This window comes from Antechinus flavipes, chromosome 3, assembly GCF_016432865.1.
Source record: "Antechinus flavipes isolate AdamAnt ecotype Samford, QLD, Australia chromosome 3, AdamAnt_v2, whole genome shotgun sequence".
NCBI lineage: Eukaryota > Metazoa > Chordata > Mammalia > Dasyuromorphia > Dasyuridae > Antechinus > Antechinus flavipes.
In genome coordinates, this window is record NC_067400.1 from 454,036,317 (window position 1) to 454,053,364 (window position 17,048).

Here is a 17,048-nt window from a genome sequence, read left to right on the forward strand (position 1 = left end):
AAGAGTGAGCAGGAAGGACGATTGTGGATTGTCTTCCCTTGTTTCTCCCCCATTCCATGCTGGTCAATTCCTTTCTATCTTCAGCCCATCTCTTCCCTTAAATGTTGCTTTAGTTCCTAGTGCTTCTAATTTATAATAAAATTGTTGGCCACCATCCCAGAGCTATTGTACTTTACTTAGTGCTTAAGTATTTAAAGAGAGAGGTCAGATTCTCCCTTCCAAAGATGAGAAATGTCTTGTCTAACTGAGTGCTGGGTGTTTGGAGTTATTCAGTCACAGTGAGATCAGTTTTTGGACTATTAAAAACCTGGCACAGGTTTTGGAACCCGGTTACCTTTAGACTGAAGTGTGAGCAAGTAATCAAGTTCCTTAAACTACACAGAACAAACAGGCATTTTTAATAAAACTTTCATTTTTTGTTGACTTTAACTACTTGCTGTACTGAGCCTTGAAAAGCAAGACAGGTTTCACACTATCACCACCATATGGGGAGCAAGTTGGATAAATAAAGTTAAGCATGGATAAATGCTTAACAGGATCATTGGTTCATGGGATAGTTAATAACTTAGCCTCACCATTTCCCCAGCAGCATCTGATGTCTACAAATGTGAAGCTAATCTACCCTGGAAGTCTATAAGTAAAAAACCCTGCGTGGAAGTCCTTGCCCACTACCAACCAGAAGTGGCAGGAAAAACTTCCAAGTTCTGCCGCCCCTGCAGTTTGGGGGCTTTATATAGGGACTGGAAGAGCTGGGCTGTGAATGTTCATGATGGGTTCTTGATATTAACCTACTATGATTTATTTCTATCACTATAAATGATGTATTTTTGTAGGAAGATCCTAAATGAACTATACCCACCAAGAAATAAATGAGAGGGATGAATGGGGTACAGACATAAGAGCCTTGACTATTTTTCCATTTTTCTCATTCTCTCATATTAATCCTGCTCTTCATCATTGTGATTATGGTTCCCTGAGCCCTTCTTACTCTCCCAGTCTGTGTTCCCCCTCCCCCCAGACTCATTTGACAACTTGCTTAGTCTTCATTCCATCATTTGCCATTTTATGGATCCACTAGCCACCACCCCAGAATTCTTCACCTATTAGATCAGAGGTGGTCAGTGGGCCCACATAAGTTCCATAAAACTTCCACATGCACCCCAAATCAGATTAAAATATCATTAGAAAATATTTAGCAAAATAACTAAGACATAAATAATTATAATATGTAGTTTTCAAAGTCAATATATAGCCCAGGGGGATACTTATTTACAGTTCCATCATCTCCATTTCTATTTCAGTTTGAAACAGCAAGTCTAGACTTTATACCATTCTTGTCAATATGAAGTAGATGGAGTACTGCATCTGGAGTGAGGAAAACTTATTTTTAAATCTGGCCTCAGATACTTAGTATCTGTGTGATCCTAGACAAGTCACTTACCAATTTCCTCATCCATAAAATAATCAGAAGAAAAAATGGACAAATTATTCCATTACCTTCGCCAAGAAAACTCCATATAAAGCTGATGAAGAATTGGACATGACTGAAAAACAACTTGACCACAACATAGCAAGATAACTTATTCTTTCTCCTCAGTAACTGACTCATCTCAGATAAGTTCCTTCAGTTTTCTTCTTTCGTGACTCAAAACTTAAGGCATTATCAGCCCCTCCATGATCATTTCTTCTTGTAGGCAAGGAAAAATATATCTCTATTCTTTGCTAGTCTTATCCTCTATGGATTTCTCTGAGCCCTTCATCCAATTCCCTCCTACCTTTTCATGGTTCTCACTCCAGCAATGCGTTCCATCCTCTCATGCATCTTGTCTCTTTCCCCCCATTTTATTTAAAATATATTCAGGTCTTCCTAATTCTAAGAAAAAAAAGTCTTCCCTTGATCTTTCTATCCCATTCAACTACTGCACTATATCTTGCTCTTTCCTTTCATGGCCACACTTCTTGGAAAAAAAACTCATGTTCATCCTATGCTTTTCACTAATCACTAACTCACAGAACTTAAAGTTGGAAAGTCCAATTCTTTTGTTGAAAACTGAAAAGACACTGAAACCTTGTTATTATTGTTCAGTCATCTCAGTCATATTTCATTCTTTGTCATTCCATTTGGGGTTCTCTTAACAAAGATACTGGGTGGGGTTTGCCATTTCCTTCTCCAGCTCATTTTACAGATGAGGAAACTAAGGCAAAGAGGTCATTTAGCTAGTAAGTGTCTGAGGCCAGAATTGAATTCAGGAATTACTGACTCTAGACCCAATACTCTGTCCATTGCACCACTTAACTGTCCTGAGACCTAGAGGCGTGAAATGATTTGACAAAAGTCACACATCTTGTCAGTCCAAAATTAAAACCCAGATATTCTAATGCTAAAAATCAAAGGTATTTCCCCTCTACTTATGCTACAGTCGTCTAAATGCTCTCCACCATGGTTGCTGGATTGTCTCACATAAGTATAATTTCTTAATGTAAAATGCTATTTCACTAACCCCTTTTATCTAATCTTGAAGTGTACTTCTCCATAGCCTTTTTCAAGTTACGAATTCCATCGTAATTTTCAGAAATTTCTATGAGGTTGGGTTTAAATTTTTATATTAAGAGCTCATTTAGAAAGTCAGTGTCTACTGTATCTCCTACATTGAGTCTTCTATCTCTTCACTCTCTAAAAACTCCATCTTTTGTCTTCTCTCCACCTACTATCTTGGTAATCTCATTTATTCTTACAACTTAAACTATTATTTCTAGGCAGATTTAAGTCTCAAAGAAAGTAATATATGTCAAAGTTCTTTGCAAATCCTAAAGTGCCAATAAACTTCAAATATAAATTAAGTTGCATGAGGGCAGGAATTGTTTCATTTTTGTCTATCCTTAATATTTAGCATGCTGTATATAGAAGATGCTAAATAAAGATATGCTGATTTGAAGTGAAAAACTCCCCAACCAATATTCTCTGCCCTACAAACTCAAAATCTGCATTTTCCTCTGCCCACAGGAATAGCTTTCTGGACAATCCATTGGCATTCCAAGTCATCATATGCAAAACTACACTTATAATCTTTCCCCCTAAATTACCTTCTTTTTTTGGACATTATTTTCTGAGTTTGGGTTTGGTTTGGTTTGGCTTTATCTTTTCCAATATCTCACATCTAATCATTTGATAATAGTATCTATTATTCCATTAAAAATGTCTACTGGCTCCATTCCCTCCTATTTCAATAACCACCACTCTTAAAAAATCCCTAATTGACACCTGTCCAGACTATTACAGTGTTCTACTCACTGTACTACCTAGCTGCCCTTTGTTTACAAAGTTTTATATCTACCATCTTTTGTAAACAAATAAAATTCAGAAAATGTGCTCTAAAAAAAAAATTTGATAAGAGGGAAATAACTCTTAACTGCACCATCTGAAAATAAGAAGCATTTGATCTGGACCTTAAAAAAAAAAAAAAAAAAAAAAAAAAACAAGAGGCAAGTAGCTTACTAGGTGATCTTCTCACCTCCAAACTTCTCTGTCAGAAGTATCCTTCTTATTCATAAATAGGATCCAATCATTCCCTCAAAGGCACCATACTAATCTACCAAATGGAATTCGTATGTCTTTATTTGGGATCAAGGATCCCCCACACTTTTTCAACCAGTCTTTCTTTCTAGTCTTGTCTCATACAACTTCCTACTACTCCTTCCAAACTGTATTACTTATTATACCCTATTCATGCCCTGAAATTGCTTAACTCCATGCCTTTGTTCATGTTCCAAATGAATCAATAAATGAAAAGAGCATTTATTAAATACTTCCTATATGCAAAGCATGTGTGTATATACATATATTTGCTTATATATACATATAAATATAAGGACCTAGGAGCAGCTAGATAGCAGAGTGAATAAAATGCAGGGCCCTGAGTCTGGAAGACTCATCTTCCCAAGTTCAAGCTTGCTAGCTCTGTGACATCATTTAACCTTATCTCAGTTCCTTATCTATAAAATGAACTGGAATAGGAAATGGCAAACCACTCTAGTATCTTTGCCAAGAAAACCCCAAAAGGAGTTACAAAGAGTCAGATATGACTGAAAAAGAAGTCAATAATAATAATATGTAAAGTACTGTGCTAAGCACTTGAGATATAAATAGAAAGGTGGTCTATCCCTTGCTCTCAAGAAGTTCACATTCTTTTTTTTTGTTTTGTTCTTTATTTATTTTTTTAAGAAGCTCAAATTTTAAGAGAGAAATAACAAACCCAGTATGGTTCATGCAGGGTAGATGAAAAGGTCCATTTATACTGGAAAGGAAGATTAAGGTCTAGTGGTCCAGATGGAAAGTAATCAATTTGTCTAGATTGAAAGAAATGTAATTCTTTCAAAAAACATGTCCATTTCTAACATGGAACCATTTGACTCTGCCAAAGGGTGGTAAAAATATAGTGACTGAACCTGAAACTTGCAATAATGAAAGTTATTAACAAAGGGAGTTTCTATGTTATACTTATACCTAGAATTCCTTTTCTTCTCCCATTCTATTGAATTACTAATAATCCTTTAAATCCCAATTCAAATCTCATTTTTTTCCTTAGAGAATTTCTCTTCTGCTCAGTCCATCAATGACCCTAATACTTTTTCACAATTCTCCCATCTTCACAAATGTATCATTTAAATTTCTGATCTATACTTATTACATGATTTTATTACATTTCTTTTTGTAATGTCATATCTCTCTACTAGACTGCAAGTTCCATGGGAGATCATAAATCTTGATCTTTCTTTCACCCACCTAAAGTGAAATTGAATAATATAATAAATAGTACTTTGGCAAGATCCTGGTGTATTGATTTAAGGTCTGCTAATCACATATTTGCTATACTCTTTATGTGAAATGCCAAGTGTGTGAAATCCAAATAGTCTTGTGACAAACATGTAGATTTCTTTAATGCAAGAAATTCTTGATTAAATTTGGTTTTAAATTCAACCTTTTCTCAGCATGTTTCCTCATCTGTGGAATGGAAAGAATAATTGTACTTACATTGTTGTTGTGAGAATAAAAATGAGATAACACAAGAAAACCATTTTGCACATCTTAAAATGCTAGATATTATTAAACAAATAAACAATTATCCCTGAGACTAGATGTGTAAATAGAAGTATAAGGAGATAGATGGATCAATGGAACACCATCATCAATCAACATAATGACTCTAAAAGGAAAGCTTTTGGGACTTGCTATATGTTAGTGAAAAGCATAGGATGAAGATGGATTTTTTCCCAGGAAGTATGGCCATGAAAGGAAAGAGCAAATTTTGTCTCATGGAAAGTGACATATCATTTTAGATAAAGATTTTCTAAGGTAATTTTAGAAAGACCTGGAAAGATTTACATGACTAATGCTAAGTGAAACAAGCAGAACCAGAAACACATTGTACACAGTAACAGCAAGAATGTGTGATCAACTATGAAAGACTTGATTCTTCTCAGCAGTTCAGTGATCCAAAGCAATCCCAATAGACTTTGGATAGAAAAATGCCATCTGCATCCAGAAAAAGAATTAAGGAGACTGAATGTAAATCAATACATGCTATGTTCATTTTTTTCCTGTTTTTTTAATTCTCCCATAATTTTTCCCTTTTGCTCTGATTTTTCTCTTCCAACATGATTCATAAAGCAATGTGTACTAAGAATAAATAAATCTGCTAGAAAATAAAAAAGATGAAGAGGTTCTGAAATGCTTTTAGGATGAACACCATTAGCCCAATGCAATTCACAGACAAGTTGAACTGGAGAACCTTGTCATCTGTAAGAAATCCCTCTTTAACTTGTACTCACTCTATTCAGCTAGGACCTCCTTCTTGTTAATGGTAAATGCCTTTGGCAAACATAAATCTGCCTATTTTATGCTTTGCCTGATATTGATTGGAAGGGGAGAGAGACCATAAAGCCAGGTTTTCTTGGTTGTTACATCTTTCTTTTCCTACATAAAAGAAATATTGCATATAGTTTTGACATATACATGGGAAACACTTTGGTAGTGGGTCCTATAGGCAGCATTTTGCACTATTGAAATGGATGACTTTTTATACTGAATAAAAAGCACGGGGAAATCTTGTGTTCTCCATTTGTTTCAGCTTTACCAACTCTGTGGTGGTAAAAATGTCGTCTCAGAAATATCACTTGCAAAAAGCCAGCCTAGTCTTTTCTAATAACCTTTTTGAGGATATAAAGTAAATCTCTTTTAATATGCAAAAACAGTAACAGTTGTTCATTTTTTCCTGTGTCCCCTAATACTGGAGGAAATAGATCATTTGATATAGTGATTGAAACCTGAAAGCTGTGTACAAAATCAGAAGTGTGCTTTCTAGAAAAACTGAGATTTATAGGAGTACATGGTATGAAGGGCTGTGGAAGTAGACTCCCAGATGTCTATATGTGGATGCAAACTGATTAAGTAAAGCACTTACTGAAATTGCTTTCTGAACATTAAGCTATCACAAATAAAACATAGAACTCAAAGTGAGAAAGTTCCCTAGGAGTGGGAGTTACACAAGAGGCCAATCATGATTTAAAGCAGATGTGCAGTGCTGAAAATGTTCACTAACATCTGGAAATTCACAAGTAAAATGGTTGAAGAATGAGAAGTTGACTCACTTATTACTTGCTTTATTAGTGTACTCGTTCAAACAAAAGGATGAAAATAGCTCAGTGTCTCAGAATTCTCACTCCTACTCTCTCAAGATTTCAAAAACTAATGCTGTCCTTGATGTGCAAAAATTACTGTATTGTCCAAATGTAGGGTGAGCTTTCTTCCAAATACTCTTTGTATAAGAAAATCCGAGTATGGTCTAAACTTGATGTTATTTATCAGGTCAAACATATATCAGGCCATATACATTTTTCTTTCTGAGATCTCAGAATCAGAGTCTCAAGAGTTGAAAAAGGACCTGAGAGATCACTAGTATAATCTATACCTGGGATGGGGAGGAAGGGAGAGAAGGAGGAAGACTCCCCTTTATAGAATATTCCCTGTTTGAAAAGATGGAGATCATTACATTCTGAGGCAGTTAACTCCGCTTTGAGATAGTTCTAATTGTTAGAGAGCTTTCCTTCTCTCATCAAATCAATATCTGTTTCTTTGTAGTGTTGCTAATTGGAGAAGAACTGTGAATAGAATATAACAGTACTTCAGCAGTATCAGTATTATTTGACAGGTTTTCATGACATCCTTTGGGACAAGATGGAGAGATTTGGTTAGAGATTATATAGTTATTTCAGCTCAAAATTGGTTATCTGAGTGAATCCAAAGAGAACTGGTAAATAAAATGATAGAACTAGGCCAAGAGTAGGTTTTAATCAAAACTTTACCAACTTTATGTGTGTGTGTATGTATGTGTGTGCTTTGTTGTTGTTTTTTTTAAGGATGGTAAAATATAGTGATTGAATCTGAAAGAGAATACAAAATAAGAAGTGTGATTCCTAGAAAAATTGAGACTTATGGAAGGATCTGGCATGAAAGTCTGTCCAATTCCATGCAAACTTTTAATTAATGACTTGCAGATAAAACTCAGGATGGAAAATACCATCCACATCCAGAGAAAAAACTATGGAGACTAAAGGTAGATTGAAGCATAGTATTCTCATGGGGTTTTTTGTTGTTTTTTACTATTTTTTTTCTTTTGGACTGATTTTTCTTGCACAACATAATAAATATGAAAATATATTTAAAAGAATTGCATATCAGATTGCTTGCTGTCTTGGGAAGGGAAGAGGTAAGGCAGGAAGAAAACTCTGGAAAACAAAATCTTACAAAAATGAATATTGAAAATTATCCTTACGTATACTTGAAAATAAAATACTATTGGAATTAAATTAAAACACCTCTGAGATACCACCATATACCTCTTAGATTGGCTAAGATGACAGGAAAAAATCATGATAAATGTTGGAAGGGATGACGGAAAACTGGGACACTAATACATTGTTGGTGGAGTTATGAACTGATCCCACCTTTCTGGAGAGCAGTTTGGAACTATGCCTTTTTGGGCATATCAATCTGTGCATATCATACTTTGATCCAGCAACACTACTACTGGGCTTATATCTCAAAGAGATATTAAAGAAGGGAAAGGGACCCACATGTGCAAAACATTTGTGGCAGTCCTCTTTGTAGTGGCAAGAAACTGGAAATCAAGTGAATGCAAATTAGTTTGGGAATGGTGAGTAAGTTATGAAATATGAATGTTATGGAGTATTATTGTTCTATAAAAAACAATCAGTAGGATGATTTCAGAAAGGCCTGGAGAGATTAACATGAGCTGGTGCTAAGTGAAGCAAGTAGAATCAATAGAACATTACACACAGCAGCAAGATTATATGATGATCAACTCTGATGGACCTGGTTCTTTTCAAAAATGAGGTGATTTAGGCCAATTCCAATATAATTATGATGGAAAGAGCCATCTGCATCCTGAAAGATTATTGTGGGGACTACATGTGAATTACAATACAGTGTTTTTACCCTTTTTTTTGTTGTTTGCTTTTTTTTTTCTTTCTCGTTTTTTTCCTTTTTTATCTGATTTTTCTTGTCCAACAGGATAAATGTGGAAATATATATAGAAGAATTGCACATGTTTAACATACATTGGATTGCTGGCTGTATATGAGAGGGCCCTGGGAAAGGGAGAGAGAAAAATTTGAAATGCAAGGTTTTTCAAGGGTGAATGTTGAAAACTATCTTTGCATATAGTTTGAAAATAAAAAGCTATTATTTTAAAAAAAGAAATTTTTTAAAATATCAAAATATTAATGACTTGTAAGATGCATGGACAGCATCATTATCAACTTTAAATGAATACAAAATCAGAAGGTATATCTAGATTCCTAAACTAGGATCAAAAATATCTCTATTAGACCATAGCAAATAAGAACAAATTTAACAAGGATAATTTGTAATATCCTGCACTTGAGTTAAAAAAAAAAAAAGAATAAAGAAAGAAATCAATTGCCAAATAAAAAATAGGGAGGAAACAATTCTTAAGCAATTAATTTCAAAAATGCCCTTGGTGTTTAGTGAACTAAACTGAAGCTTAAGATGAATCAACAGTGCAAACCCTCAAATAGTCATTTGAACAAAAGCTACAATAGAAATATTTAAAATGTTCAGAATAAAAAAAAATTGTTATACTTTGTCCTTGTTGGACATGTTCAAAACTGAACTCATCATATTTCCCCTAAAACCTATCTCTCTTCCCATAACCTCCCTTTTTCTGTTGGTGACACTATTGTTATTACAACATAACTCAAAGATTTGGGGTCATCTTTTTATTCTTTTTTTTTTCTCCTCACTACCCCCATCCAATTAATTACCAAGTCCTACAAATTTTGTCTCTACAATATTGCTCACATTGGCCCATTTTCTCCACTCAAAATCACAGAAACACAGAGATGGACGAAACCTTAAAGATCACTTAATCCAGCCCTGGTCAATGATCATTCCATTTTTGCTAAAACATCTCCAGTGACACTGGTTTTTGTTTTTCCTGGAATTAATTATCCATTTAACAATCCATTGTAAAGTTTACCCAGGAATCAAAGTCAAATTCCTTGGCCTATAGTATGCAAACACAATTCTCTTTCCCAATTAAAAAAAATTGTAACATTTGCTCTTCTTCAATCTAGCAGTATCTCTCCCAAAGCGCAGCTAGGTGGTAGAGTGCTAGGCTTGGAGTTGGGAAATCCTGAGTTCAAATCCAGCCTCAGATCCTTAACTATTTGCCTCGGTTTCTCATAAGTAAAGTGAGCTGCAGAATGACAAACCACTTCAGTATGTTTGCCAAGAAAACCCTAAGTGGGATCACAAAGAGGGGGGCCACAACTAAAAAACAACTCAACAACCACCTGTACCAAACACTGTTCTGAGGGCTGAGGGTATAAGTGATAAATTTCTTATATCTAGTAGGCATTTAATAGTTGTTGGATGAGAATAAATTGAATTGGATTAGATATTATTAGATGATGCAGTAGAGTAGAATTCCCCTTCCAGCATACATCCTCAAGATCCTGTTTTCCTCCTCCCAAGTGAGGTACTTGACTTCCTTTTTGCTTAAAGAGCAAAGATTCCTAATTAGGTTTTTGGCTCTGAGGATAATCTGCCAGCCAGATATTACTTGATACTTCAGGATAATCCAGCCAAACACCATGCAGAAACCCAAGGATCCCAAAGGTTTGCATAAGCCATTGTCTTGCAAATCAGCATTGCCCATGATGAGAAAGCAGCCTTCTCACTCTGACTAGAACAATAATGAGGCTTGTCCTTGCTCATTGTGTTTTTTCCAAAGACTTGGAAAGAACAATAAGCAACAAGCCTTGGCATGCAGCAAATGCCAAGCCTTTTTTGAGGAAGAATGATCAGTTTTGCAGATCTAATGCTTGACTGACTTCACACCCAATGTAGGGTGCCAGAATCAGACTCCCCTCCTTTCAGTCAAATTCACAAAGAGGACTTTTAGTTTAAAAAACACAAACACCCTCAGAAATTAGATATTCTAGAGTTGAGGTTTTCAGGAAAAAATTTCCAGGGTATGCCCTGAAACAAATTGGTGGCTTTGAGGGGAAGCTGCTGGGAACTTCTCACCAGGTGCACCCTGGGTGGGGGAAGATCTGAAGTCTGAAAAGACTTCAGAATATCTAGCACCTAATGAATGCCTCATCAGAAAACTGGTCGGTCAGTATTGACTTTTTTGTACCTGGCTGAGTACTCAAAACAGCAAAAGGGATTACTGGATGTTAACATGTGGTCTCCTTTACTCCCAGTTCTTAAATTCCGTATCAGGAAGGCATTGTGAGGCTGGTTTGATCCTACATCACAGAATCTCAGAGTTAGAAGGTACTTGAAAAGCAAGCTTATTTGAATGGGATAAACTGAGTGAAGACCTGTCCTAAGAATGTGGCCTGAAGCTTTGCAATAACAAGTTGTTCTATAGCCACCGGTGTTGGTATATCTTAGATAAACATACATTTCCCCTCTGTTCCCCCTGTAATTTCTACCACAATTAGCGTCAAGTTCCTAATATGATTAAAAAGTGTGTTAATTGGCTAGTATTCCTTATCTCTGGGTAGATTAGAATTTAAGTCTGGATTCCCCACCCAATGAAAAGATCAGAAGGAGGAGAGAGGCTTCTGAATTAGGGTCTAAACATACCTGTTTTGCAACTTGTGATTTGCATTCCTCTACTGACAGCACCTTGTCTGTTGAGAGTTGCCCTTTCTCCCGAAATCATCATAAAATCCTTTTTGTTTATCTTGAGAGTCTCTGATTTTAATTTGGATAGGGATCAATTTCCCACACATAGTTCAATACGTAAATAAACCAAAGTTTTCTCTACAACATTCCAATACGAAGTCATTTAGTTTTCACTAGAGGGGAACTCTTTCCTTCTATGAATTCTATTCCTTATATTGATGTGTAATTGATGTGTCTCTCTGAAATTGCTACCCATTACTTTAAATTCTACCAGGTGAGGTTCTAAATTTATTTAAGCACTTGCTTTTTAGGAGATTAAGGGTGCAAAGGAAGGAAGATACAGAAACACAAAACTGAAAAAGTCTTAAAGGTCTTTACATTTCATTGAGATAGCAATGCCTATGGGTAAATAAACATAAACCATATTCAGAGTACTTGAAAACTGAGAGAGGAGAGCCAGGAAGGGAGAACATTAACTCTTGAGGGAATGAGGAAAGGCCTCAGGAGGGACTGGTATCTGAACTTAGCCTTAAAGAGGAAGAAGTGAAGAAGGGGAACATTTTAGGCATGGAAAAGAGACTGAGAAGAAAAAGAGAAGTGGGTGATAAATGTGATGTATTAGAAACACATAAGATTTGGCTAAAATATAGGGTTCATGAAACAGAGACATGCAGTATACTTGGAAAAGTAGTTTAGACTGAAATGGTAAAGGGTCTTAAGTAGCTAGATAGGTTGTCTTTTATCCAAAGAACAATTAGGTACCCCTGGAGCTTCTTAAGCAAAGACTGCCAAGTTCCAACTTGTGTTTTAAGAATACCAATTTGTTAACTACAAGGAAAATGGAATGCAAGAAGCCCAATTAGGTATCTAAGGGCCTGAAAAAAGTTGTTAGTGATGTGATAAAAGAGAAGAAATGGTTAGAGACATTGCATAAGTGGATTCACAAGATTTAAGAAGTCATTGGCTAGGAGAGTAAGAAAAGGCAAATTTAAGGATTTGAAACCATCTCACCCCTCATTTTATCCTAAATAACCATGAGAGGACTATCTAAATCTTTCAAGGTTCTCAGACTTGAGTGCTACAAGGCCTTCAAACCTGTAATGATGATGACCTTGTTTACAAGTTACCAAACACAGAGAAGTGACTGATTTCTAGAAACTGGGGTAAGTTTAGTTTTCCAGCAGATTCCTAAGGTGGAATCACTGGGGGTGAGAATGAGGGGTGAGAGGGTAGAGAAACCTTTACTTCCAGCCATGTCCAGGTCTTCTTTCTCCCTGCCCCTTTAGCCAGAGAAAGACCTTGCAAGCTTTGAAAGGTCTAGAGTATTTTGGATTTTCTGTCTTCCCATTGGTAACCCAGATTTATCCATGGCAGTGGCTCCATTAGGAATCAAAGACAGATGCCCTCAATTTCATTGCAATTAAGAACTTCTATCAACAGGAGAAAAGAGCCTCCAAAGCTATGACTTATAGCATGAGTCCATTTTCTCCTGTGCTCCATTTGTATTTATGGGATAGCATGTCATATTTTAGCTGAGAGGGAGGTAGGAGAGGAAGGGGAACAGGGCATTTTGTACCAACTGATCCACTGTTGCTGTTCAGTCATATCCTATTTTTTATGACCCTATTTGGAATTTTCTTGGCAAAAATACTGGAGTGGTTTGCCATTTCTTTCTTCATTTTACAGATAAAAAACTGAGGTAAATAGAGTTAAGCAACTTGCCCAAAGTCATGCAGCTCAGAAGTATCTGAGGCCATATTTGAACAAAAGCCATCAAGGAGATGGGCCTTCCTGACTCCATCCCCAACACTAGCTGCCTCTTACTATATGCCCACTTAGTAAATTACTTCACTCTAAAAGCCACTTAAGGCTGGCAACTAAATTGATTCTCAGCTGATAATCTTGTAGGAAAGCATACTAGTGGGGGCTTGTGAGAATCACTATAGACTCCTCAAAGATATTCTAGGAATGCTGAGGGGGAGATGTAGCTAAACTTAGTGGACCTGAGATTTATCTCAGGGAGAGTGGGAGTTAAGAATCCTACAAGGAGGATTTTAATAGTAGCAAGCATTTACATAGAGTTTTTAAGGTTTACAAAGGAAAGTGCTTTACATGTGTTATCTCTTTTCATCCTCAAAACAACACTGAATTTGCAGCTCACACTATTCATTGTGCCACCTAGCTGTGTGCCCCCAAAAAATTTTACAGGAAACTGAGGCAGTATATAAGTATACTTGAGGTCACTGACTATAAGTCCAGCACTCTATCCACTGGGTATCACCTATCCAGTTGCTTCTCTACCTCACAATACTAAAGATAGGAACCTGAACCACATTTTTAACCCAAATAGGGAATCTTCCGAAAGATTTAGGGAAGGAAATAATGACAGATTAAGTTTGAGAATAACTTTTTATTTACAAGTTATATGCATGGATAATTTTACAGCATTGACAATTGCCAAACCTTTTGTTCCAATTTTTCCCCTCCTTTCCCCCACCCCCCTCCCCCAGATGGCAGGTTGACCAATACATGTTGAATATGTTAAAGTATAAATTAGATACACAATAAGTATACATGTCCAAACTACTATTTTGCTGTACAAAAAGAATTGGACTCTAAAATATTGTATAATTAGCCTGTGAAAGAAATCAAAAAAATGCAGGCGGGCAAAAATATAGGGATTGGCAATTCAATGTAATGGTTCTTAGTCATCTCCCATAATTCTATCCCTGGATGTAGCTGGTTCAGTTCATTACTGCTCCATTGGAACTGATTTGGTTCATCTCATTGCTGAAGATGGCCAGGTCCAATAGAATTGATCATCATATAGTATTGTTGTTGAAGTACATAATGATCTCCTGGTTCTGCTCATTTCACTCAGCATCAGTTCGTGTAAGTGTCTCCAGGCCTTTCTGAAATCATCCTGCTGGTCGTTTCTTACCGAACAATAATATTCCATAATATTCACATACCACAATTTATTCAGCCATTCTCCAATTGATGGGCATCTACTCAGTTTCCAGCCTGAACTACATTTTTAACCCAAATAAGGATGTTAGGAAGAAAGATTTAGGGAAGGAAATAATGACAAGTTAATTTTGAGAAGTCTTTAGGCCAATCAGTTTGATATAGGCTCATTGGATCATAAAATGTGGAGCTAGAAGGACTTTTAGAGGATAGAGTCCAACTCTCTCATTCTATACCTGTGGAAACTCATTTGAATTTGAACTCAAGTCTTCTCAATTCCATTGCACCATCTCCTGGAGGTAGGAAGAGTGATTAGGGTCGAGTTTATTGAGCTGAGAGTATTTTGTAGAAATGAGAATTGAATCTGGGGAGATTAGAGACTATTACGAGGAAAAAAAAAAAAACACAAGGTCAGGATAAAGCCAAGGTCAGTGGCTGAGTCAGGAATGGAAGAAGCAGAAGGAGGATCAACAGTATACAGCATCCTGAAACTCAAGGAGAAGATGGCACCCAAGAAGAAAAGGTAGCCAGTGTCAAATGTTGCTGACCGTAAGAAGGAGTTCTGAGGAAAAGTCATCAAATTCATCAAGTTAGAGATTACTGGTAATCTCAAGGAAGAATAGCTTCAGTAAGTAATAGTCAGCACTTATATTGTTACAACCATAACCCCAACCACCCAGGAAAACTGGGTTTGAGAACTTAAAATGACCCAGAAATCCCCAAACCCCTTTTGCATACCTTAAAAGACCCTAGTCTCCTTCCCTCCTGTGTAACATTAGGAGGGGAAATCTCTTGAAAGACTTGTTTCCCTGCCCCTGTCTTTGATATATTCCCCTTAACAAACAGTTGCAAATATGTAAGATAAGCTAACCTGTTTGCTGGTTTCTTCTAACTCTATAAAAGGCCCTACATCCTTTTGTTCCTGGCCTTGCACTTTGGATGTGAATCCCCTGTGGTCAAAGTCAATTTTACTAAATTCTCCAATTGAAAATTAATATTTCTCAACTCGTCTCTATGTCTTGGCACAACAATATAGCATTTTAAGCTTTACAGAGAGCTTTGCAATTCTTATTCCAAAACAACCCTGGAAGATATACGCTATTTTATTATTATTGTTCATATGTCTGACTCTTCACGATCCCATTTGAGGTTTCCTTGGCAAAGATACTGAAGTAGTTTGTAATTTCCTTCTCATTTGATAAATGAGGAAACTGAGGCAAAGAGGATGAAATAACTTGCTCAATGTCTAAGATCCTATTTGAACAAATAAGGAAAGTGAGGCAGACAGAAATTAGCTGACCAGTGTTATACAGCTAGCTAAGTATCTTTAGCTAAATTTAAATTACAGGTCTTCCTGACCCTATGTCCAAAGCTTTATACACTGTTCCATCTTGCTGCTGAGTAACACAGCAAAGGTCATATGGCAAGGATTTAAGAACCAAGTAAAGTAAATCTAATCCCTCTTTATCTGACTTCCATCCTCAAAAATGTAGGGACCAGATCTAAACACAATGAATTCTAGATGCATCTAATTTAGGACAGAGGAGATCATGGATCACTCTAACCTTTACAATTCTTTTTTCTACCTCTCAAGAGGTCTGAAACAGCAATAGAATTGTAGAAAGAGAACTTGAGTTTAAACTGCAGCAATGAATCCCATGTGAGAAATGGATGGACATTTATTTGATTTCCATAAAAATTTTCCACAGAAAATTAAATTGGAGAAATGAAACAAATTAGAAAACTGAAACCCACAAGGACATCAAGGAATACTCAAAAGTGGAGTATCTTCCCCCAAAAGAAAGTAAGCTCCTTGGGGGCAGGAACTGACTTTTGTAATCAGCAGCTTGAGCCCTGAGATTTGAAAAGAATCTTTTGTTCTTTGCCTTTAGCACTCCTGGATTGCCTCCTCCCTTCTAAAATGTAAAGTTCTTGGGAGCAGGGGCTAGTTATGTAATGAGGGGTGGAGGTTCATGTCCCATAACTTCAGTAACATCCAATTAATGGGGAATCAGGGAAGGGACTTGTATTTCAGGATGGGAAATAAAATGCAGCCTTTGGAGTTTCAAAGATGTGTCTACAGGCTAAGTATCCATTCTTGCAAGAATATAAAATAAATCTTTCTTGCATTAATAAGTGAGTCAGTGGTGTTCTTGGTAAAATATTTTGTTTCTTACACCCATGTCATATTGAGCAAATATCTTAGGCTCTTTGAGATTTGGTTTTCTCACTGTTTAAAAATGAGGAGAATTGTACGAGTCAATTTCTAAGCCTTCCAGTTCTAAATCTATGATCGTAAGACCCAACAACTAGACAGTTGTTCAACAGGCATATATTAAATACCTACTATGTTCCGAGCACTGTGTCAGTGGTGGGGATACAAAGATAGGCAAAAATCAAGTTTCTACTCGGGAGATGCTCACACAACAAGTAAACCTGTATATACAAACATTCTATATACAGAAAATACAGGAAAATAGGAAATTATTTGTAGAGCAAAAGCACTGGGGAAAAAAAAAAAAGCCTTTCCTGGAGAAGATGCGATTTTATCTGGGATTTGAAGAAAGCCAGGGAAGCCAAATGGCAGAGATGAAGAGGAAGAGCATTTCAGGCCTGGGGGGATAAGCCAGAGAAAGTCCCTAAAACTGAAAAACCATATTATTCTAACAAGGGCAGTGTCTAGGCAGCAAGCAATAAGGGAGGTATAAACTTGGAAATATGAGGGGGCTAGGTTATAAAAGGCTTTAAATACCAAAAGTAATTGATCCTAAAGGTATTTATTGATTAAAGGGAGTAGGGGAGGAGAGAAGGAGGTGACAGAGTCAGAAGTGTGTTTTAGGAT